This window comes from Panthera onca, chromosome X (genome assembly GCF_046562875.1).
Source record: "Panthera onca isolate mPanOnc1 chromosome X, mPanOnc1 haplotype 2, whole genome shotgun sequence".
NCBI classification, from domain to species: Eukaryota; Metazoa; Chordata; class Mammalia; order Carnivora; family Felidae; genus Panthera; species Panthera onca.
Window position 1 is genome coordinate 79,251,670 of NC_138357.1, and position 25,577 is coordinate 79,277,246.

Consider the following 25,577-nt stretch of genomic DNA (forward strand, 5'->3'; position numbering starts at 1 on the left):
GGCGCCATCACAATTCCTCACCTTAAGCTGTATTACAGAGGTCTAATCCTCAAGACAGAATGATACTAGCACAAAAAAAGACCCTTAGATCAGTGGAACATAATAGAGAACCCAGAAATGTACCCACAAATATATGGCCAACTAACCTCTGACTAAACAGGATAGATTATCCAATGGAAAAAAAAGACAGCCTCTTCAGCAAATGGTGCTGGGAAAACTGGACAGTGACCTGCAGAAGAATGAAACTAGACCATTTTCTTATGCCATACACAAAAATAAATACAAAATGTATGAAAGACATAAATGTGTGACAGGAAACCATCAAAACCCTACAAGAGAAACAGGCAGCAAACTCTTTGATATCAGCCACAGCAACTTGTTACTAGACATCTCAGGAGGCAAGGGAAACAAAAGCACAAATGAACTATTGGGACCTCATCAAGATAAAAATCTTCTGCACAGCAAAGGAAACAATCAACAAAACTAAAAGGCAACTGATGGAATGGAAGAATTTTGCAAATGACTTATCAGATAAAGGGTTAGTATCCAAGATCTATAAAGAACTATTCAAACTCAACACCCTAAATACAAATAACTCAGTGAAGAAATGGGTAGAATACATGAATAGACAATTTTCCAAAGAAGACATCCCAGATAGCTAACATATACGTGAAAAGATGCTAAACATCACTCATCATCAGAGAATGATACCACCTCACACCTATCAGAACTACTAAAATGAACAACTCAGGCAACAACAGATGTTGGCAAGGATGTGGAGAAAAGTGAAACGTTTTACATTGTTGGTGGGAATGCAAACTGGTGCAGTCACTCTGGAAAACAGTATGGATATTTCTTAAAAATTAAAAATAGTACTAACTTACCACCCAGCAATTGCACTACTAGGTATTTATCTAGATATATTTAGTTAATTTACATTCAGAGTGATTATTTATAGGAACTTAGTGCCAAAGTATTACCTGTTAATTCAGTGTTTCTTGAGATGTTCTTTGTTCCTTTCTAGTCATTTATGCTTTGGTCTTTCTTCTTACTCTTTTATTCTCCTTTAATATTTCTTGCGGGGATGGTTTGGTGGCTATGAACTCCTTTAGTTTTGTTTGGGAAACTCTTTATTTCTCCTTCTGTTCTGAATGAGAGCCTTGCTTGATAAAGCACTCTTGGCTGCATATATGTCTCCTGAATTACGTTAAGTGTTCATGCAACTGTAGCCTGTCAAGTATCTGTGTAGAGATCTGCTGCTAAATTTGTCTGTCTTCCCTTGTAGGTTAGTAATTTCTTTTACCTCACTGCTTTTAGGGTTTTTCAAATTCTACTATAATATGTCTTGTTGTTGACCTGCTTTTTTTGATTATGATAGGAGTTCTCTGTGCCTCCTGGATTGGATGTCTGTTCCCTTCAGCAGTTTAGAGGAATTTTCAGGTATAATTTTCTCAAATTTACCTTCTCTAAGTTTTTTTCTCTCTTCTTTTTCTGGAAATGCTATGATAGGAATGTTATTATTGTTTATGGAGTCACTGAGTTTCCTAAGTATACATTCATAATTCAATACGTTTCTTTCCATCTTTTCTCAGCTTCATTATTTCCCATAATTTTATCTTCTCTATACCTTATTCATTCCTCTGCTTTGTCATCCCTTGTGATCATTACACCCAATAGGTTTTGCATCTTGGTTATAGCATTTAAAAAAAATGGCCTGAGTAGTTTTAAGGTGTTTTATCCCTATGGCAAAGGAGTCCCTGGTGTCTTCTATGCTTTTCTCAAGCCCAGCTAGTGTCCTTATGAGTGTGTTTTTAAATTCTCATTCAGGCTTACTACTTATGTTTGTTTTGATTAGATCCCTGCCATGACCTTTTATTTTTATTTCTTTTGGGATGAATTCCTTAGTCTTGGTATTTTGTCTAGATCTCCTTCTTGTGTGTATTAGGAAAGCCTGTTATGTTTCCTGTTCCTGATAGTAATGGATATATTAAGAAGAGGTCATATACTGTCCAGTGGCTGATGCTTCAGCAAATGTTTCTGATCTATGCTGTGTGCACCCTGCCACTCTGTTTTTGCTGCTCATTCCCTCAGTTTAGTCCTCTGAAGGGTTTCCTGACCTGCAGTAAGGAATGTTTGGATCTTCACTGTGTGGCAAATTTTTACTAGGTGTTTTTCCATCTGCTTGTTAAAAGAGGCTAGATCTTATTTTTCCTAGAGCTGAAGCTTTGCAGCAGTCTATGGTCAGTAGACTTGGTGGTTGTGGGGGTTTCTGCTGGTCTTCTGGGGGGAGGGATACACTACTGCTATGACTCTCAGGCACACTTGCCCTAATTCAGAAGCACCTGCAGAGTGCAGGGGGGTGTGGCTTGGTGTGAGCAGCTCAAGCTTCCCCTGTGGGCACTGTGTTGCTCACAGAAGTCCATTGATGCTTATGGCAGGGTTAAAAATGGTGTTAGCTTTCTCTTTCCTCCCTGGAGTTGGGAATTAATGCCCATCCCTGTTCAGGAAGCCCTTACAGAAGAGCAAACAATCTTCCTTCATGTGTCCCTGGTTTCCTCCAATCCCTGCCTTCATCCTGTCTGTGTCCAAATCATCTGTCCACCAATCATTGCAGTGCTCCTGTGTCTTATCTCTGGTGAGCCAGATGGGTTTCAAAACTCCAAATCTTAGGGACCCAGGCAAGCATGGGCCCACACGGTCATCTGAGGAAGGATCTTTCCATGCTGTGGCTGGTGCTGGTTTGTCCCAGTAGGTAGTCACATGATCGAGTAGGAGTTTAGAGTTCATGTAAAGTTCAACAAAAGGCTGGCGTCTAGGTTAGCTGCCTTCAGCAGCAGCCTATGCTCCTATGCTATTGAACAGGGCAGCTGAATGTCACCCACTGGCTGTTTTGTCCCTGGTGTGGCAGTGCCACCTCTCCCAAATACACTCCAAGAAGGGGAGATGTCTTTCCCAGTGAATCCCAGGAGATCCCCGGACCACCCTGTCTGCTCCTGGGCCTCTGCCCTCCTTCTCCACAGAAACACCTCTATGCTCACCAGCCTCCACGTGATGGCACAGACTTCTAAAACTTCAGACGTTCAGCTTTGCTGCTTGTAAAAAAAATGCCAGTATCAGCCCTTCTCCTTTTCCCCATCAATGTTTTTGGAGAAGTATTATTTTTGTGTAATGTCCTGTTCCCTGCTCTCTCTCCCCACTCCACTTTCCTGTATCCCTAAACTGGGATCCCTCCCCTCTACAGCATCAGTGATTCTTTTCTTCCCCAAATCATGTCTTTGCACCTCCTACCTTTCACAACGTGGACTCTTTTCTCCCTCTAGTTGTTCAATTCTTCTCTTGGTCTTCAGACTGATGTCCTGGGTGTTCAGAATGATTTGATATTTACCCAGCTGTGATTGAAGGACAGGGCAAGCAAAAGGTCCTCCTACCTCTCCACCATCTTAACTCCTCCTACCAACCACACAGATATTTTATGTTTGTTTTGCTGACATTTTTCATAAGGAATCTTATATCAGTCTTTTCAAAGCCTCTTGAGGGTAGAAAGCCAAACCAAGAACTTGCCACCAGACTTCACTTGAAATAGTATGGTATGGTATGATATGGTATGGTATGGTATGGCATGGTATAGTATAGTATAGTATAGTATAGTATAGTATAGTATAGTATAGAATAGATTTGGCCCAGAAAATATTTTAAGCTTTGGTATGCAAGAAGTGATTTTACTTAATCACATGCAAGGTTGTTTCACATGTAAGGATGATTTTTCTAAGAAAACTTAGTTCCTTAAAATTCTGTAATCCTGTCTGATTTTGTGCATATCATTATTAAATATGATCTTCCATTGAAAGTTTTGGTTATATAACCAATGTTTCCAATTATGTGTTTTCACAAGGACAGATTCTTATTGAACTTATGCAAATAATTATTATTATGTAATAAGAACATCAAATACAATTTTCTGAATTATGGTGGAATCAGATAGGGAGAAAAATAAATTTTAATTCATTTATGTTTACAAATATATAATGTACTAATTGTTACATATTATAGATAAGAGAAAATAGAAAATGGTTCCTTATATTTAGAAAATAGATCATTAAAGAACAAGCAATATGGCAAACCTAAACTTACAAAAATTATAATCATTCTTCACCTGTTCATTTAGACCTGTGTAAATAATGCTTGTTCTGCTTAATCTTGAGTTAGCAGTTTTATGAACCTATCAGTTTCTCCACTACAGTTCTGGAAACGTTTATTCAAGGTTTCCAGAAGTATGGTCTCACAGTTATTTAACAAACACTAGCAGAAGCCTGTACACCAAAATACCTGTCAGAGTCTTTTCTTTGGGTTTCTAAAATAGTCTCTTGTGGAAGTTCAAACACTCTTGTCCATAGCTGATTGCAAATGTTTTATGAGAAGAATCAGAGAAAAACAAAAACTACCTAAAGATGACAAAAGGCAAAAATAGATGTGATTAAAGATCTTTTGAGTGTTTATTGTAAAAAAAAAATAAATAAATAAATGAGGGAATCTGGTCATTTCTGTGGGATAAAATACTTTAAAATAATAAATGGTGCTGTGACTAATACCATTATGCCAACATACATCATGAATATAGTGCATATTTACAAATTTCTATGAACTGCATACAATTTCAAAATATTTTTATTAGTATTTATACTATATTAGTAACATTTTCCCAATACAAATATAAGATTAATCATCTCTTCTTATTTAACTTCTCATGCAATTCAACATATAAAGCTTTTTAACATATAAACAGTTTTTAACACCTCTCCTTTTACAAGGTGAAATGAAAAATCCTTTGAGAGTTTTCGGGGACCCTCTGGGAACTTCTAAGTTCTGTAAATAGAACTTCATTTAGGTCAGAATTTCATTTAGCATTTTATTTTAAGAAATATAACTAAAGTCATCAAAATGTTCAAAAAAGGGAAAATTTTACTAAATGAGAGTCTAGGTCATTATGAGAAAATAATTATCTATTAAACAATGTGACCATGAGATAATTCTAAAGTAATTATAGAAAATAGCATGATTGTAAAAATTTTTAAGACTTTTAAACAGTGAGAAGTCTCCATTTTCCTAAATAATCAGGGATATCACAAAGGTTAACATAAAACTTGGGAAATTATTCTTAAATGTTTTTAATGTTTTATTTATTTTTGAGGCAGAAAGTGACAGAGCATGAGCAGGGGAGGGGCAGAGAGAGAGAGGGAGACACAGAATCTGAAGCAGGCTCCAGGCTCTGAGCTGTCAGCACAGAGCCCAACACAAGGCTCAAACTCACAAACCACGAGATCATGACCTGAGCCAAAGTTAGACGCTTAACCGACTGAGCCACCCAGGCACCCCTCAGGAAATTATTCTTATAAGAAACAAAATCTTGAATTCATATGCAGACTACTTAAAATGTAATGAAAAACCTTTTGAATTTTTTTTTAAGAAGAGACGAATCATCCAGGAAAACTTTGTCCATTTAACAGCAAAAATACAAACATCTAGTTTTGGATCAGTGTATTATTAGAGTTCATTAAAAAAATACATTATAAATGAGTCCATCCAAACTTAGTCAGCTTTGACTATGCAACATAAGATTATTTTTCCAGAAATGTTCTACAACTTTTTATATCCATTCAGTTTTCATTCTGTATTTTCCTTTTTTCCATTCTATAAAAAACATTTTTTTTTACTTTTTAGAAGTTTTTATATAAATTCCAGTTAGTTAATGTACAGTATACTATTAGTTTCATGTGTACAATATAGTGATTCAATACTTCAATACAACACCTAATGATCATCACAACAAATGCACTGTTTAATCCCCATCACTTAATTAATCCATCACCCCACATTTCATCTCTGGTATCATCAGTTTGTTTTCTAGAGTTAAGAGTCTGTTTCTTGCTTTGCCTCTCTTTCTCACCTTTCTTTTTCTCTCAAAACCACAATTATATGGTCAATTAATCCTCTACAAAGCATAAAAGAATATCCAGTGAGAAAAATACAGTATTATCAACAAATGGTGTTGGGAAAATTGGACAGCAACATGGAAACGAATGAAACTGGACCACTTTATTATATCACACACAAAAATAAATTGAAACTGGATTACAGAGCTAAATGTGAGATCTTAAACCATAAAAATCCTAGAGGAAAAAACAGGTAGTAACCTTTTTGACATTGGAACTTGTAATTTCTTTCTAGATATGTCTACAGAGACAAAAGAAACAAAAGCAAACATAAACTATTTGGACTTAATAAAAATAAAAAAAAAAAAAAACTTCTACACAGTGAAGGAAACAATCAACAAAACTAAAAGGCAACCTATGGAATGAGAGAAGATACTTTCAATGACAGATCAGATAAGTTAGTGTCCAAAATATATAAGGAAATTTTAAAATTCAATAACCAAAAAGCAAGTAATCCAATTAAAAATGGGCAGAAGACATGAATAGACATTTTTCCAAAGAAGACATCCAGATGGCCAAGAAACACATGAGAATATGCTCAACATCACTGATCATCAGGGAAATCCAAATCAAAACTACAATGATATATCACCTCACACTTGTCAGAATGGCTAAATTCAAGAATACATAAAACGGGGGCCCCTGGGTGGCTCAGTCATTTAAGCATCCAACTCTTGATTTCAGCTCAGGTCATGATCTCATCATTTCATGTGTTCAAGCCCTACATTGGACTCTGCACAGGCAGCACGGTCTGCTTGGGATTCTCTCTCATTCCCTCTCTCTCTGACCCTTCCCCAGTAGCACTGCCTCTCTCAAAATAGACAAACTTTTAAAAAAGAACACAAAAAACAACAGGTGTTGGCAAGGAAACCTCTTGCACTGTTGGTAGGAAAGTAAACAGGTGCAACAATGCTGGAAATCAGTATGGAGGTTGCTCAGAAAGTTAAAAATAGAACTCCCCTATGATCCAGTAATTGCAATACTGGGTATTTATCCAAAGAATATGAAAATACCAATTCAAAGGAACACATATACCCTGATGTTTATAGCAGCATTATCTGCAATAGCCTAATTATGGAAACAGCCTTAGTGTCCATCAACTGATGAATGAGTAAAGAGAGAGGCAAGCCAAGAAAGAGACTCTTAACTACACAGAGCAAAGTGATGCTTGCCAGAGGGGAGATGGGTGGGTGGATTGTTGAATTGTTGATGGGGCCTAAGGAGTGTAATTGTTATGAGCAATGGGTGTTGAATCAGTATATTGTACATCTGAAACTAATAGTGTTTCAGAGAACACTATTGTTCTCTGTATGTTACATAATTGGAAATTTAAATAAAAACTTAAAATAATTAAGATGATATATATGTATATACACACAATGGAATATCACTCAGATGAAATCTTGCCATTTTTAACAATATGGATGGAGCTAGAGAGTATTAACTAAATGAAATAAGTTAGAGAAAGACAAAACCAGTCATTTTACTCTAGGACAGTTTCTGTTTCTCCCCTTAAATAACATTATTATCATGTATATATTTCCTTATCAAAAAACACAAACTTCTTTCATTGCATAATTTGCATACACAGTTGTATCCCTTCACTGTCATCTCTACTAGTAGGTTTTGTTGTCATATATTGATTATAATTTTTAAAATTAGTGACCTTTTTCTACAAAGAAAACTAGGAAGTAAATTTTGAATCATTTGTCATGTGGCAGAATAGTGTAGCAGACTAGTAAAATTAGAGTATACTAGATAACAATTTTATAGGCATACGTTTCCTCATGGTATAGTTTTTAAATTTGCCAAAAAGAACATGTTCACTAACAGGCCCCAGTATTTTTAGCCTCTGTAAGCCATATAAAATAAACTCATGACTACTTCAGTATTTCATCTTACATATAAATTATCTAGATATTTAATAAGTATCCATTACTTGAGTTAACATTATTTTAAGACTGCAAATTATCAAAGAAGTTTTAGAAACTACTTCTAAGCAGACATATTATAACATTAAACAAAAGTAGCCACCAACTCAAGTTATTTTTCTGTTGACTATTTTGGTAGTACATGCAGGTTAGGCAAGTACTGAAAACAAAAATATCTAAGCAAAATTACATACATTTATTTGCTTCTTTTTACTGTTGTGTTTGACATGAATGAAGTAGTTCATTTTTACTATGTCTAGTACATTTGGTTTTACATTGAAACTATAATTTTTATAATTTCAAATATCTATTAGATATATTACTTTACATAACTTGTAAGCCAACTATAACAAAACCGTATGTTTGAATTACGATAAATGGTGATAAATCAGAAGATATAAACCCATTTTTATTAAGCCAATATTAACAAATACTCTTACTGACCTAAATAATGTGAACTTGCAAAAACAGTTGTGTTCATCTTGATATTTCTGAGTGTTATACAAATACTTAATTCATATGAACGATTCTTTATATCTCCAAGTCAATTAGAATGGAGCTTCTTCACAAGATTTTTTACTAAGATTTTTATTTTAATTCCAGTATAGTTAACAGTTTTATGTATGTATGTATGTATGTATGTATGTATTTTTAAATTTACAACCCAGTTAATTAACATATAGTATAATAAAGATTTCAGGAATAGAGTTTAGTGATTCATCCTTTACATATAACACCCAGTGCTCATACCAACAAGTGTCCTCCTCAGTTCCCCTTGCCCATTTAGCCCACCCCCCCACACCACACCCCACTAGCAATCCTCAGTTTGTTCTCTGTATTTAATAGTCTCTTATGGTTTGTCTCCCTCTGTTTTTATATTATATTTGCTTCCCTTCCCCTATGTTTATCTGTTTTGTATCTTAAATTCCACATATGAGTGAAATCATGTGATATTTGTCTTTCTGTAACTGACTTATTTCACTTAGCATAATACATCCTAGTTTCATCCACGTTGCTGCAAACGTCAATATTTCATTCTTTTTTCATCGCCGAATCATATTCCATGGCATACCACATCTTCTTTATCCATTTGGCAGTCAATGGACATTTGCAATCTTTCCATACTTTGGCTATTGTTGATAGCGCTGTAATAAATATTGGGGTGCATGTACCCCTTCAAATCAGCACTCCTGTATACTTTGGATTAATACCTAGTAGTGGAATGGTTGGGTCATAGGGTAGTTCTATTTTTTAATTTTTTTGAGGAATCTCCATACTATTTTCCTGAGTGACTGCACCTATTTGCATTCTCACCAGCATTGCAAAATGGTTCCTCTTTCTCCACATCCTCTCCAGCAGCTGTTGTTAAATTTAGCCACCTGACAGGTGTGAGGTGGTATCTCAATGAGATTTTGATTTATATTTCCCTGACAATGAGTGATTTTGAGCATCTTTAAATGTATCCGTTAGCCATCAGGATGTTTTATTTGTAGGAGTTTATTCATGGCTTTTGCCCATTTCTTGACTGTATTATATGTTTTGTAGGTGTTGAGTTTGATAGTTTCTTTATAGATTTTGGATACTGACACTTTATCTGATATGTCATTTGCAAATATCTTCTCCCATTCTGTTGGTTGCCTTTTAGTTTTGCTGACTCTTTCCTTTGCTGTGGGGAAGATTTTTATCCTAATGAGGTCCCAATAGTTATTATTATTTTTTTTTGCTTCAGTTTCCCTTGCCTCCAGAGACATGTCAAGTAAGAAATTGCTGTGGCCGAGTTCAAAGAGATTTTTGCCTGTTTTCTCCTCTAGGATTTTTGTGGCTTCGTGTCTTACATTTAAGTCTTTCATCATTTTGAGTTTATTTTGTGTATGGTGTAACAAAGTGGTCCAGGTTCATTGTTCTGAATGTCAATGTCCAGTTTTCCCAGCACCATTTGCTTAGAAGACCTTTTTTTTCCATTAGATATTCTTTCCTGCTTTCTCAAGGACTAGTTGATAATACGTTTGTGGGTCCGTTTCTGAGTTCTCTATTCTATTCCATTCATCTGAGTGTCTGTTCTTGTGCCAGTACCATACTGTCTGGATGATTTTATTTATTTGGGTCCTTTCCTTTTCCTTTTTGATAACTATGGCTAGTGAGTCCATTTCTGGGTTGTCTGCTCTGTTCCATTTATCTATCTATGTGTCTGTTCTTGTGCCAGTACCATACTGTCTTGATGAATATAGCTTTGTAATACAGCTTGAAGCCTGGAATTGTGCTCCAGCTTTGGTTTTCTTCTCAACATTACTTTGGCTATTGAGGGTCTTTTCTAGTTTCATACAAATTTTAGGATTGTTTGTTCTAGCTGTATGAAGAATGGTGGTGATATGGATAGGGATTGCATTGAATATGTAGATTGCTTTGGGTAGTATCAACATTTTAACAGTATTTTTTTCTTCCAATCTATGAGCATGGGATGTTTTTCCATTTCTTTGTGTCTTCTTCAATTTCTTTAACAAGCTTTCTAAAGTGTTCAGGGTAAGGATGTTTCACCTCTTTGGTCAGGTTTATTCCTAGGTAATTTATGGTTTGTCCTGCAATTGTAAATGGGATCGATTCCTTGATTTGTATTTCAGCTGTTTACTTATTCGTGTATAAAAATGCTACCAATTTCTGTAAATTGATTTTATATCCTGCAGTTTTCCTGAATTCATGTATCAGTTCTAGTAGTTTTTTGGTGGAGTCTTACATAGAGTATAATCTCATCGGTAAACAGTGAAAGTTTGCCTTCCTCCTTGTCAATTTGGATGTCTTCTATTTCTTTTGTTGCCTGATTGCTGTGGCTAGGACTTCCAACACTATGTTCAATAACAATGGTGAGAGTGGATATCCTTGTCATGCTCCTGATCTTAGGCAGAAAGCTTTCGGTTTTTCCTCATTGAGGATGATATTACTGATGGGTCTTTCATATATGGCTTTTAAGATTTTGAGGTATAATCTTTTTATCCCTACTTTCCTGAGAGTTTTTATCAAGAAAGGAAGCTATATTTTGTCAAAAGCTTTCTCTACATGTGTTGAGATTATGTGGTACTTATCCTTTCTTTTATTAATATTATGTATCACACTGATTGATTTCCAGATATTGAACCAGCCCTGAATCTCAGGAATAAATCCCAGTTGGTCATGGTGAATAATTCTTTTACTATTTTGTTGAATCCTGACTGCTAGCATCTTGTTGAGAATTTTTGCATCCATGTTCATCAAGTAAATTAATGTGTATTTCTCCTTTTTAGTGGGGTCTTTGTCTGGTTTTGGAGTCAAGGTAATTCTGGTCTCATAAAATGAGGATGGAAGTTTTCCTTTAATTCCTGCTTTTTGGAACAGCTTCAATGGGTGTTAATTCTTATTTAAACATTTTGTATAATTCCCCTGGAAACCCATCCAGCCCTGGACTCTTGTTTGCTGGGAGAGTTTTCATTATTGATTCAATTTCGTTACTGGATATGGGTCTGTTCAAATTCTCTATGTCTTCCTGTTTCCGTTTTTGTAGTTTATATGTTTCTAGGAATTAGCCCATTTCTTCCAGATTGCCCAATTTATTGGCATATAAATGCTCATAATATTCTGTTATAATTGTTTGTAATTTTGTGGTGTTGGTTGCTATCTCTCCTCTTTCATTCGTGATTTTATTTATTTGGGTCCTTTCCTTTTCCTTTTTGATCACTATGGCTAGGGGTTTATCAATTTTTAAAAATTATTTCACAGAACCAGTTCCTGTTGACATTGATGTGTTATATTGGGCCCCCCCCCCCCAATATCATTGATTTCTGCTCTAATCTTTATTATTTCCCATCTTCTCTTGTTTGGGGCATTATTTGCTGTTCTTTTTCCAAATATTTTAGGTGTAAAGTTAGGTTGTGTATTTAAGATCTTTTTTCCTTCATTAAGAAGGCCTGGATTGCTATATACTTACCTATTATGACCGCCTTTACTGCCTCCCAGAGGTTTGGGACTGCCATGTTTTCATTTTCATTGGCTTCCATGTACTTTTTAATTTCCTCATTAATGTCTTAGTTAACACATTTATAATTTTGTAGAATTCTCTTTAATCTCCAAGTATTCATGGTCTTTCAAAATTTTGAGTTTCATAGCATTGAGGTTTGAAAATATGCAAGGTATGATCTTGATCTTTTTGTACTTGTTGAGGGCTGATTTGTGTACCACTATGTGATCTATTTTGGAGAATGTTCCTTGTTCACTCAAGAATAATGTGTATTCTGCTGCTTTAGGATAAAATGTTCTGAATATATCTGTTAACTCCATCCAGTCCAGTGTGTCATTCAAAACCATTGTTTCCTTCTTGATATTTTGCTTACATGATCTGTCCATTGTTGTAAGTGGGGTGTTGAAGTCCCCTACTCTTAAGGAATTATTACACATGAGTTTCTTTATGTTATTATTAATTGATTTATATACTTGGTATATATTTGGGTGATTTATATATGTTGGGGGCATAAATATTTACAATTGTGGGATCTTCTTGGTGTATAGAACACTTAATTATGATATAATGCCCTTCTTCATCTCTTATAACAGTCTTTATTTTAGAATCTAGTTTGTCTGGGGGCACCTGGGTGGCTCAGTTGGTTAAGCGTCTTACTTTGGCTCAGGTCATGATCTCACAGTTTGTAGGTTCGAGCCCCACATCGGGTTCTGTGCTGATGGCTCAGAGTCTGGAGCCTGCTTCAGATTCTGTACCTCCCTCTCTCTCTGCCCCTTCCTCACTCATACTCTGTTTCTGTCTCTGCTTCAAAAATAAACATTAAAAATAAACATTGATTAAATCAATCAATCAATCAATCAATAAATCTACTTTATCTGATATAAGTATGGCTACACCAGTTTTTTTTTTTTTTGGTGACTATTATAATGGTAGATGGTTCTCCATATACTTATTTTCAACCTGTAGGTGTCTTTAGGTCTAAAGTGGGCTTCTTGTGAGCAGCATATAGACGTGTCTTGTTTTCTTATCCCTTTGATACTCTATGTCTTTTGAATGGAGCATTTAGTCTATTCATATTTAAACTGAGTAATGAAAGATATGAATTTAGTGCCATTGTGTTGACTTAGAGTTTGAGTTTCTGGTGGTGTTCTCTGGTCCTTTCAAGTGCTTCTTTCTTTTGATCTTTTTGTTTTGTTTCATCTTTTCTCCACTCACAGAGCCCCCCTTGAAATTTCTTGCAGGGCTTTTCTAGTGGTCATGAACTCCTTTAGTTTCTGTTTTCCTGGTAAACTTTTTATCTCTCCTTCTATTTTGAATAACAGCCTTGCTGGATAAGGAATTCTTGGATGCATATTTTTCTGATTCAGCACAGTGAATATATCTTGCCACTCCTTTCTGGCCTGCCAAGTTTCTGTGCATAGGTCTACTGCAAACTTGATCTGTCTTCGCTTATAGGTTAATAACTTTTTCTCCCTTGCTGCTTTCATACTTCTCTCCTTGTCTGTGTATTTTGTGAATTTGACTATGATATACTTTGGTAATGGTTGTTTTTTGTTGAATCTAATGGGAGTTCTCTGTGCTTCTTGGATTTTGATGTCTGTGTCTTTCCCCAGATTAGAAAAGTATTCTTCTATAATTTGCTTGCATAAAACTTCTGCCCCTTTTTCTCTGTCTTCATCTTCTGGGACTCCTATGAGATGAATTTATTCCTTTTTAATAAGTAACTGAGTTCCCAAAGTCTTGTATTGTGCTCTTTTGCCTTTGTTTCCCTCTTTTTTTCTTCTTCATTATTCCATACAATTTTGTCTTCTATACTATTCATTTGCTCCTGTGCTTTGTCCATCCTTGCTGCCATGGCATTCATTTGAGATTGCATCTTGGCTGTAGGATTTTTAACTTTGTGCTGACTAGATTTTATGTTTTTGTCTCTGCAGAAAAGGATTCTATGCTTTTTTCAACCCAAGTTAGTAGTTTTATTACCATGGTTCTAAATTTTAGTTCAGGCATCTTCCTTATATCTTCATTGATTAAGCCCCTGGCTTTCATTTCTTCCTGTTCTTTCTTTTGGTATGAATGCCTTCATTTTGTCATTTTAGAGAAAGAAAAATTAATAAAATAAAAAGTAAAAATTAAAACCTTAAAAAAATCAAATAGAGGAAAGTAGATCCTAAGTGTGTTTTTGGTCTGCTTGTTGAAAGAAGCTTGATAGAATAGAGAAAAGGGGGAATAAAAGAATGAAAATAAAAAGTAAGGAAAAAAGGCAAGAAAAATTTAAAAACTAAAAAATTATATCACAAAATATAATAAAATGAAATAAAGAAAGTAAGATAGATTAAAAATTGAAAAATCAATTAAGAAAATAGTAAAAATAATTTTAAAATTTCTAAAAATTAAAAGAAACTAAAAAAGAAACTAAATACAAAATAATTTCTCTTTATGTATCACAGAAAGAGGAAGAAAGAAAAAAAAACTAGAAAAAGAGAAAATAATTTCAGCAAAAACAGAAGCAAAGAAAATGAAAAATTAAATGAACCTCCCAACAGAATGAAACCTGAATGAAGTTAGATCCAGTTTCCCCTAGAACTGTAACTGTGAAGCCTTCTATAGTCCGTACATTGAGCAGATGGAGTGACTTGTCCTGGTCTTCTAGGCAATGTACTTGGAGGGCGCAATTGTTTGGGGCTTGGTGTAACAGCTCTGTTCTCCACTAGGTAGTGCTGTTTAGGTTACTGGAGTGGATCAGTGTGGTGCATATGCTAGTGTGCACAGAAGAGGTGGCAATGGCTTCACCCAGCCCCCTAGGCTCTGGGTCAGGAACTTTGTACTCTCACCGACCTGAAATCAATACCCCTTCTTTGTCTCAGGACTCCATCCATTATCCACCTCTATCCTGTCCATTTTCAAGCTGTCCACCTGGCAGGCGGCACCTCCCTCCAGAGTTTTATCTCAGATTACGTTGAGTTTCCAAAGCCCCACACTTCAGAGACCCCTGCAGCTTGGACCTGTGCTGACTGTCAGAGGGAGGGTCTTGTTGAGCAATGGCTGGGTGCCAGCTTGCCCCAAATAACATTCATGCGATTGCACAGTGGCAGATATTCAGAGATTGTTGCAATTCCCAACACATGACCAGTGCCAAGTTTCACACACTCTAGCATCTTTGTCTTAATACCAGCAAGCATGGTTGCTTTCTGGGTCTGCTGGAACCTTTGCCTGTGGGGAGGCTATATGGCCTCTTCCAAATGCTCTCCATGCAGGGGTAGATCCCTGTGTGACACACGGACCCTTCAGACCCTGCTGACTGCTCCTGGGGATTCACCCTTTTTCCTCACCAGGGCACTACCAGGTACTGAGCTCTGGAATTTCAGGCTCTGCCACTCCACTGTTTATAGAATCCTATTGGTATTGAAACCCTCTCCTTTCTCCCCATCAATGGTTTTGGGGAACAGATTTCTTGTTCAGTCTCTTGTGAATGTTTTCACTCTTTTCCTTTCTCTCCAGCTACTATCAGGGGAAATGCTTTTTTCTGCATGGTCCCAGTGCATCTCACTCTCTCCCTTTCCCTTTCTCTGTCCTCTCTCTGCAAAAACAGCTCCCTACCCTCTATGGCTTTTCTCTTCCCTCAGTTCATCTTTCCCCGCTGTGTACCTGTCAAGTTCTGTGGGTGAAGATAAACAGATTGTGTTAATCTTCCAATCAATTTCCTAGGTGTGAAAAATAGTTTGGTGCTGATCTAGCTACGTTTCAGGAATGAGACATACTGAGAGCCTCCATGCTGTTCCTCACCTTCCCAACTCCCCAACATACAGTGTTATATTGGTTTCAGATGACAATATAATGATTCAACAATTCTATACATTACTCCATGCTTATCGTGATAAGTGTATTCTCTAATACCTATCACCTATTTCACCCATCCCTCACCCACCTCCCCACTGGTAACCATCATTTTGTTCTCTATAGTTAAGAGTTTATTTCTTGGCTTGCCTTTCTCTCTCTCTTTTTTTCCATTGATCATTTGTTTTGTTCCTCAAATTCCGTATATGAGTGACATCATATGGTATTTGTCTTTTTCTGACTGCCTTATTCCACTTAGCATTACACTCTCTAGCTCCATCCATGCTGTTGCAAATGGCAAGATTTCCTTCTTTTCTATGTCTGAGTAATATTCCATTGTATATATTCCACTGTGTGTGTGTGTGTGTGTGTGTGTGTGTGTATATATATATATATATATATATATATATATATATTCACTTATACCATATGTTCTTTATCCATTCCTCAGTTGATGGACATTTAGGTTGTTTCCATAATTTGGCTATTGTAGATAATGCTGGTATAAACATCAAGGTGCATGTAACCCTTTGAATTAGTATTTTTGTATTCCTGGAGTGCAATTTATAGATCATAGGGTAGTACTATTTTTAACTGTTTTAGGAAACTGCATACTGTTTTCCAGAGTGTTTGCACCCATTTACATTTATGCCAAGAGTGTAAGAAGGTTGCTTTTTTCTCCACTTCTTTGTCAACACTTGTTTCCACTGTTTTTCATTTTAGCCATTCTGACAGGTGTGAGGCAATATTTCATTGTTATTGAGATTTGCATTTTACTCGTGGTGAGTGGTGTTGAGCATCTTTTCATGAGTCCATTGGATATCTGTATATCTTATTTGGAGAAATGTTTAGACCTGTGTCCTGCCCATTTTACTAGAATTATTTGCTTTTTGGGTGTTGACTTTTAACAGTTCTTTATATATTTTCAATACTAACCCTTTATTGCACATGTCATTTGCATATGTCCTCTCCCATTCAGTGAGTTTTTGTTTTGTTTTTGTTTTCCTGTGCAGCTTTTTTTTTATTTTCATGTTGTCCCAATAGTTGATTTTTTTTCTTTGTTTCCCTTGCCTCAAGAGATATATCTAGAAAGAAGTTGCAATGGCTGATGTCAAAGAGGTTACCTCCTGTGTTCTCTTGTAGGATTTTTATGTTTTCAAGTCTTAAACTTAGATCTGTAATCCATATTGAACTTATTTTTGTGTATGGTGTAAGAAAGTGGTCTAAATTCATTCTTTTGCATGCTGCTTTTAAGTTTTCCCAGCGCCATTTGTTGAAGAGAATGTCTTTTTCCCATTGGATATTCTTTTCTGCTTTATGAGAGGTTAATTGCCAATATAATTGTGGGTTTATTTCTGGGTTTTCTATTCTGTTCCATTGGCCTATGTGTGCATTTTTTTTTTTTTTTTTTTTTTGCCTGTACCATACTGCTTCGATTACTACAGCTTTGGAATGGTGATACCTCCAACTTTGCTTTTCTTTTTCAAAATTACCTTGGAAAAATGGGTGTTTTGTTGTTCTATATAAATTTTAGGATTTTTAAAATTTTATTTCTGTGAAAAATGCTGTTGGTATTTTGATAAAGATGGCATTAAATATGTAGTAAGTTTTGGATATTATAGGCACTAACAGTATTTGTTCTTCCAACACATGAGCATGGTATGTCTTTCCATTTTGTTGAGTCATCTTGAATTTCTGTCATCAATGTTGTGGTTTTCAGAGCACAGTTCTTTCATATATTTGGTTAAGTTTATTCCTAGGTATTTTATTGTTTTTGGTGAAGTTATAAATGAGATTGTTTTCTTAATTTCTCTTTCTGCCACTTTTTTAGTGTATGGGAATACAACAGATATTTGTACATTTATTTGTATCTTGTGAATTTACTGAATTCATATATGAGTTCTAGCACTGTTTTGGTGACTCTTTATGGTTTTCTATATATACTATGTCATTTGCAATTAGTGAAACTTTAACATCTTCCTTGATATTTTGAAGGCCGTTTTTTTCTTTTTGTTGTCCAATTGCTGTGGTTAGGACTTCCAGTACTATGTTGAATAAAAGTGGTGAAAATGGAGCATCCCTGTCTTGTTCTTGGCCTTAGGGGGAGAGTTATCTGTTTTTCCACATTGAATATGATGTTAGCTGTGGGGTTTTCATATAAGGACTTTATTATGTTCAGGTATGTTCCCTCTACACCTACTTTGTTGAAGGTTTTTTCATCATGAATGGATTTTGTAGTTTGTCAAGTGTTTTTTTTTTGCATTTTTTAAATGATCATATGGTTTTTCATTTCTGTCAATGATGTGATGTATTGAGTGATTTGCAAATATTGAACCACTCTTACATCCCAGGAATAAACCTGATCATGGTGAGTGATTTTTGTAGTGTATTGTTTGATGTGGTTTGCTATTAGTTTCTTGAGGATTTTTGCATCTATGTTTATCAGAGATATAAGCCTGTAGTTCTTTTTTTTGTGGAGTTCTTATCTTGTTTTGTTACTAGGTGATTCCAGCTTCTTAGTGTGTATTTGGAAGTTTATAGTCTTCAATTTTTTTGGAATACTTTGAGAATGATAGGTATTAACTCTTCTTTAAATGTTTGGTACAATTCACTTGTAAACAGACTGGTCCTGGACTTTTGTTTCCTGGGAGATTGTTGTTGCTGTTGTTGTTGTTGTTGTTGTACTGGTTTGATTTCATTGCGGGTTATTGGTCTGTTCAAATTTTCTATTTCTTTCTGCTTCAGTTTTGGTAGGTTATATGTTTCTGGGAATTTATCCATTACTTCTAGTTTGACCAATTTGTTGTCATACAATTTTTCATAATACTCTGTTATAATTGTTTGTATTTCTGTGGTGTTGGTTGTTATTTCTCTTCTTTCATTTTGAATTTTATTTATTTGAGTTATATCTCAATGAAACTAGTAGAGGTTTATCAATTTTGTTGATCATTCCAGAAAAACATCTTTTTTTCATTGATTTGAACTATTGATTTTTAGTTTCTATACTATTTACTTCTGCTGTATTTTTAAAATTTCTTTCCTTCTGCTTGATTGGGGTTTCGTTTGTTTTTCTTTTTATAGCTTCTCTAGGTATAAGGTTAGAGCATTTATTGGAGATTTTCTTGCTTCTTGAGATAGCTCTGTATTGCTATAAACTTCCCTTTTAGAACAGTTTTTACTGTCTCCCAAAGATTTTGGATTATTGTGTTTTCATTTTCATGTAATGTTTAAAATCTTTTCTATTATTTCTTCATTAATCCATTCATTTTTAGTAGTATATTATTTAACCTCCATGTATTTGTGGTCTTACCGGATTTTTTTTTTTTTGTCATTGATTTCTAGTTTCAAAGTGTTGAGTACAGAAAACATGCATGCTATGACTTTGATCTTCTTGAATTTGTTAATATTTTTTTTGTAACCTAATATGTGATCTATTCTGGAGAATGATCTATGTATACTTGAAAAGAATGTGTATGTAGTATGCTGTTTTAGGATGGAATATTCTAAAAATACTTGTTAAATCCATCTGGTTCATTATGTCATTCAAATCCATTGTTTCCATGTTGACTTTCTGTTTGGATGATCTTTCCATCTATGTAAGTGGGGAGATAATATCTCCTACTATTATTATACTACCACAAACATCTCACTTATGCTTGTTAATACTCTTATGTATTTGGGTGTTTTCATGTTGGGTGCAAGAATATTTACAACTGGTATGCCTTCTTCTTGGATTGTTTCCTTTATAATTATATGATATCTTTATTTGTCTCTTGTTATAATTTTTATTTAAAAGTGTATTTTTTCCCATATAAGTATTGATATTCTTGCTTTCTTTTGGCATCCATTTGCATGAAAGATGTTTCTCCATTCTCTCACTTTCAATCTGCATGTGTCTTTAGGTCTCAAATGCGTCTCTTGTAGGCAACATATAGATGGGTCTTGTGTTTTTTTTTTTTTTGTTTTTTTTTTATCCACTCTGTATCCCTATGTCTTTTGATTGGAATATTTATTCCATTTACATTCAATGTAATTATATATAGATATGTATTTATTGTTATTTTGATACTTGATTTGTGGTTGTTTTTGTAGTTTTACTCTGTTTCTTTTTTCTCTTGATCTCTTTCATGGTTGGTGGTTTTCTTTAGTGACATACTTCATTTGCTTTCTCTTTATTCTTTACATATTTACTACTGGTTTTTTATTTGTGGTTACTACTACACTTGCATATATCACCTGTTGTGTATACCAGTCTATATTAAGTAGAAGGTTGCTTAAGTTTCAACCCACTCTTTAGTCCTCTCCATCCCCACTTCAACATTTTGGATATATGGTGTCATATTTTACATCCTTTTATTTTATGAATCTCTTTACTGGTTTTATTGAAATACTTCTTTTTATTGATTTTATGTTTTTATTTTCATATTTTCACTTATGTTCTTTCCTTTCCATTCAGAGAGTATTTTTTAATATTTCTTATAAGGCTGGTTTATTGGTAATGAACTCCTTTTCATTTTTGTTTTGTTTTTGTTTGTTTTTCTTTCTTCTTTCTTTCTTTCTTTTTCTTTCTTTCTTTCTTTTTGTCTGAGAAACTCTTTATTACTCCTTCTATTCTGAATATTAGCTTTTGTGGATAGAGTATTCTTGGCTGCATATTTTCCCCTTTCATCACTTTGAATATATGATGCTACTCCCTTCCAGCCTGCAAAATTTCTGCTGAAAAATCTACTGATGGCCTTATAAGGTTTCCCTTGCATGTAACTGTCTTCTTTTCTCTTGCTGCTTTTAAGTTTTTTAATCACTACTTTTCGCTATTTTAATTATTATGTGTGTTGGTGTGGACTTCCTCGGGTTGATATTTTGGGATGATCTTTGTGCTTCCTGGATCTGGATATCTGTTTCTTACCCTAGATTAGGGAAGTTTTAAGCTATTATTTTTTAATGTTTATTTATTTATTTTTGAGAGACAGAGAGATAGAGCATGAGCAGGGGAGGGGCAGAAAGAGAGGGAGACACAAAATCTGAAGCAAGCTCCAGGCTCTGAGCTGTCAGCACAGAGCCTGATGTGGGGCTCAAACTCATGAACCAGGAGATCATGACCTGAGCTGAAGTCAGACGCTTAACTGACTGAACACCCAGGCACCCCTTAGCTATTGTTTCCAAATAAATGTTCTGTCACATTTTCTCTCTTATTCTTCTGGGATCCCTATAATGCAAATGTTATTGTGCCTGATGGAGTCACTGAGTTTCCTCAGACTATTCTGAATTTGCGTAATTTTTTTTTCTTTTTATTTTCTCCGTTTGATGACTTTCTATTATTCTGTCTTTCAGGTTATTAATTCATTCTTATTTTTTCCTTTAGGGTGCTACTTATTCCATCCAGTGTTTTTTAAATTCCATTTATTGTACTCTTCATTTCTATTTTAGTCATCTTGTTAAGGGTCTCAGTGATGCCCTTCACTCTTTTCTCGAGTCTAGTGAGTATCTTTATGTTCTTTACTTTAAATTCTCAATCAGGCATATTAATTATATCCATTTGGCTTAGGTCTCTTGTGGTTTTGTGCTGTTCTTTCATTTAGGAAATATTCCTCTGTGTCTTCATTTCGTCTAACTCTTTGTATCTGTTTCTGTGTGTTAAGGAAATCAGGTTTGTCTCTTGTTTCTGAAGGTAATGGCTTTATGAAGAAGATCCTGTTGTCCCCTGTAGTGCAGTGTCCCCTGTTTCCCAGGACCTTGTGATTCAGGAATTGTCTCCTATGTGTGTTGCTTATGTCTTGCTGTTGAATCCTGGCCTCTTTTTCCATAAGTTCGGTTTTTTGCTGAGGCTGTCTTTGCCTGTTGTCAGCATTCTTTGGTCCCTGGCATGATGTGCTTATGGGCTTGCTAAATGAGGCATGCCACTGCTGCCACTGGAACTGAGGTCCCACAAAATGTACAGGTTGGGATATAAGGTGTTGTTGTGGTTTGCACCAGTCTTCTGGAAAGGGGGCCTACGGCACCTTGACTGAAGCCAGCACGACTGGGAAGAGTGAATCTGCAGAACAGCAGGGAATGGGGCTAGGTGTAAGCAAGTTAGGGAGCGGTGGAATTATGCTGGTTTTTGCAGGTGTCCCTGTGTTTATGCTGAGGGGCAGAGAAGTGAAATGGTGCATACCAACTTCTTTGTTCCTTGAGGGGTCTCCCTGTGATCCCTGTCCTTACAGGCCATGCTAAGATGAGTAAATCACTCTCCCTCCTATCTGCCCTTGTCATTTTTCAAACTGCTGTTTCCACACCATCTCTGTGGGCTGTTTGTTGTGCTATCTCTTTAAGGGCCCAGGCTTCACTTCCTAATGCCCTCTGGGTTCTGCCAGAGCTGAGATCATCAATTATTTAAATTCCATTATTTAAGTCCTGTTCTTTGTAATAACTCATGCAATTTGGCCTCTGTCACTTTAAAAGTCAAATATTATGGGGTTCATGATCCTTGTGTGGGTTCCCCAGCATGATTGCTTTTTGCCCTTCTCTGCACCACTGGCTCCCTCTTCATGGTGGATGGCCATGGTCCCTTTAGTTCACAAGCTGTGTCTTTTTCCCTTCCTGCCTTCTTTGACGTGCCTTCTTTTCTACCTTTGGTTGTGAGGTTTGTTTTGCCAGTATTCAGATACTTTTCTGGGTTATCTATGCTAACATGAGGGTTATTTAATTTTATCCATGGGATGCAGCAAGTGTAAGGCCATCCTATTCCACCATATTCCCAGTCTCTCTTTACAGGATTTTAAGAATTAACCTGGGAATACTATCCGGATGTAGGAAAATATTATATATACATAACTTACTTGCATGTATATATAACCATATAAGTATAGATAAATTTAAATGTAAACCTTATAGCTAACTTCATTCTAAAATTTTAATCATTAACTAAATAGATTAACACTGTAATACAAACTCACTACTTTATATAAAATAGTTGGCTCTCATATTTAATCCATTTTATATTTTTACTTATATTGTGTTTCTGTCAGATGGAACAAGTTAAGGTTACCGTCAATATAAGAGTTATTTTCACCAATATTTATAGAAAAACTCTAAGGTTTTTTGCTGTGTTATGCAGTTGTTTTGGGAGTCCCTAAGTCCCTTGGGAGCCCCTGATAGAGGGCACAGGGCCTAGAGACTTCAGGGAATTGGGAGGTTGAAGTGGGAAAGAAAAAGTCTTTCAGGGGTGGGAAGAAAGATGGAGGAGATAAGAGTTTGAAGGGGGACATATCAAAAGAGTCAATGGATGTGAAGAGAAAATCAAAAGTGATAAAATGGGCAAAGAAGGGAGGTGATAGGAAGATTTTAGAGCAGCCAGTTTGAGGTGATCTTAAGTTTCTTAAAGAAGCCAATGAAGTCTCAAGTTATCGTTAGTTAAATCTTGTAAATGAGAGAGGAAGTAGACAGGATTAGTGCCTAGAAGGGGAACATATATTCTTAAGGGTTTTGAGAAGGGGTGCTTCAGTTAACTAAGAAGTTCTTATGGGAGAAGCATGATCAAATAGAGAGGACAAAGAAGCCTCACACTGAGCTAGCATAAAAATTTCCAGTGTAGAAGCCAGTGAATCACCACTCACAAGAAGAAGCCAAGAAGAATTTCCAGCCCAGGAGTCAGAGACTAAATTCTGACAACAAACATCCAGGAAAAACTTCCAGCCCAGGAGGAACCTTTCACACAAAGAAGACCTGGACTATGAAGCATCTTTAGAGAGTACACTAATAATCTTAAGTATCAAAATATGTTTTTATTGTATTTCAAAGGACTGATATCTGAAGCACTGGCTCAGGAGTCATATTCACCAATCGATCCTCAATCAGTAGTGAAGATGAAGAATTCAATGGTGCACACTTGGGATTCCTGTGTAAGAAGTATAGTGTTCCTGTGATGAACCTGATCCTGTCCAAATTCCAGCATTGTAACCATTAAGGGAAAACATTCTGACACTTGGCAAAATGGTAGAAAAGGCTTTATTCAGGACCACTTCTATAAGTGTCAAGACTATTGCAATAGGGAGAAAGATAGGTTTCAACTTTGAATACAGCAAAGATAGCTGGAGATTTATGCTGAATGATCAGAGTAAGGGGAGCAATGGATGGAAAATTACTAAAAGGAAACATCAAGGATAGGAAGAATTATTGCTAAACTAACTTAATATAATTATTTTTGAAGACAGGCCAGAGTAATCACAGATCAAGGATAGAAGATGAGGAATTTGATCATATATTAAGGATGATTACATTTCAAGGGTGGGAGACTCTTTCTAAACTAACTTAATAGGATTCTTGCTAGAACTAAACTATGCAGCCAAAGACAGTCCTCAAACATAATAATTAGTTTCAAAGAAGGCTCAAAGGAGTCTGTCTGAAGTTTGGTTAAAGAGTCCTTGGTACAATCCCCCCAATAATTTATAGAGACAATAGTCACCCTAATTTTTGAGTTTGGGTTTCTGAAGCTAAGAGGAGAAAATTTACCATGTGAAATGTGACATATAATTTTGTATCTTCTGTTTCTTGCTTCCTACTTTTCAAATATATATGCATGAGCAGAAACAGAGATCTAGGAAAATTGAACAATAGAGCATTTCTGTCATGAAGGGCAAGTACCTCTTCTACCACTACACATACGTGCTTCTGAACTAGATTGGAACTAGTCTAATGATTGTCAGTATACTGGACAGGTAATTGTTAAATATTTAAGAATTTGATTATTAGAGTGTTCCTATCTTAAAATCGGCCAAGGTATGAGTATGTATACCATGGAAATGAGCAAACACTACAAGTAAGGACTCCCCCCTTCCCCCCTACAAGAACTGGTTTACCAGCATAAGATTGGATATGAACAAAGATCTAACTAGGAGATCTTTCTGGTTACATGAAACATGATTTTTATTTTTATTTTTCCTTTTTTAGTTTATTTTTTAGTTTTCTTTGCTGCTTTCTTTTTTTAAAGAGGAAGAGAAAGGTAAGTATAAGCTAAGAATTTGTTGACCTCCCAGTGACCCTCCTCCTTCTACACCTCCACACTGCAAAACCTACAGTAATCATTAGTGGTACTTGAGAATTTTTAAATCTTTCTATTTTTTTTTTGTTGTTTTTCATACCCAGAGTGATATTGGACAAAGATCTGCTCGTCTAACACTTGTTTTAAGTGTCAAAGGAAACTACTAGCAAGAGCTGACAATCATCTATACAAAACCATTCTTAAATTTTAGAAACCCATTTCACAGTCCTGGAAGTCATTAAAGCAAACCATAAAGATAAGAACACATTTTATAAAATACTACATCTGGTAAATTTATGTTTTCTATTGATTTTCCGGATACAAAATCATCCATGTTGTCTTTGGTTTTATTCTTTAATTCATTTATCTTTGTTTGCCCAATAAAACCATAATGTTTTCTTTTTTAAAATATTTTTATTACTTATTTTTGAGAAAGAGAGAGAGAGATACAGAGCATGAGTGGGGGAGGGACAGATAGAGAGAAGAAGACACAGAATCCAAAGCAGGCTCCAAGCTGTCAGCACAGAGTCTGACATGGGGCTTGAACTCACAAACTATGAGATCATAACCTGAACCAAAGTCAGACACAACCAACTGAGCCGCTAGGTGCCCCAAAACAATAATGTTTTCTATACCACAGTAGTCACGTGTGTTCATTTAAATTTAAATTAATTACAATTTTAAAATTCCATTCTGTCACAATAACCACGTTTCAATGCTTAATATTCACATGCAGCTTATGCCTACTGTATTGCTGACCAGTTTTCAGCAAAATTCTTCTGCAAAGTGTATGATTGTAAATACTTTAGCCTTTGCAG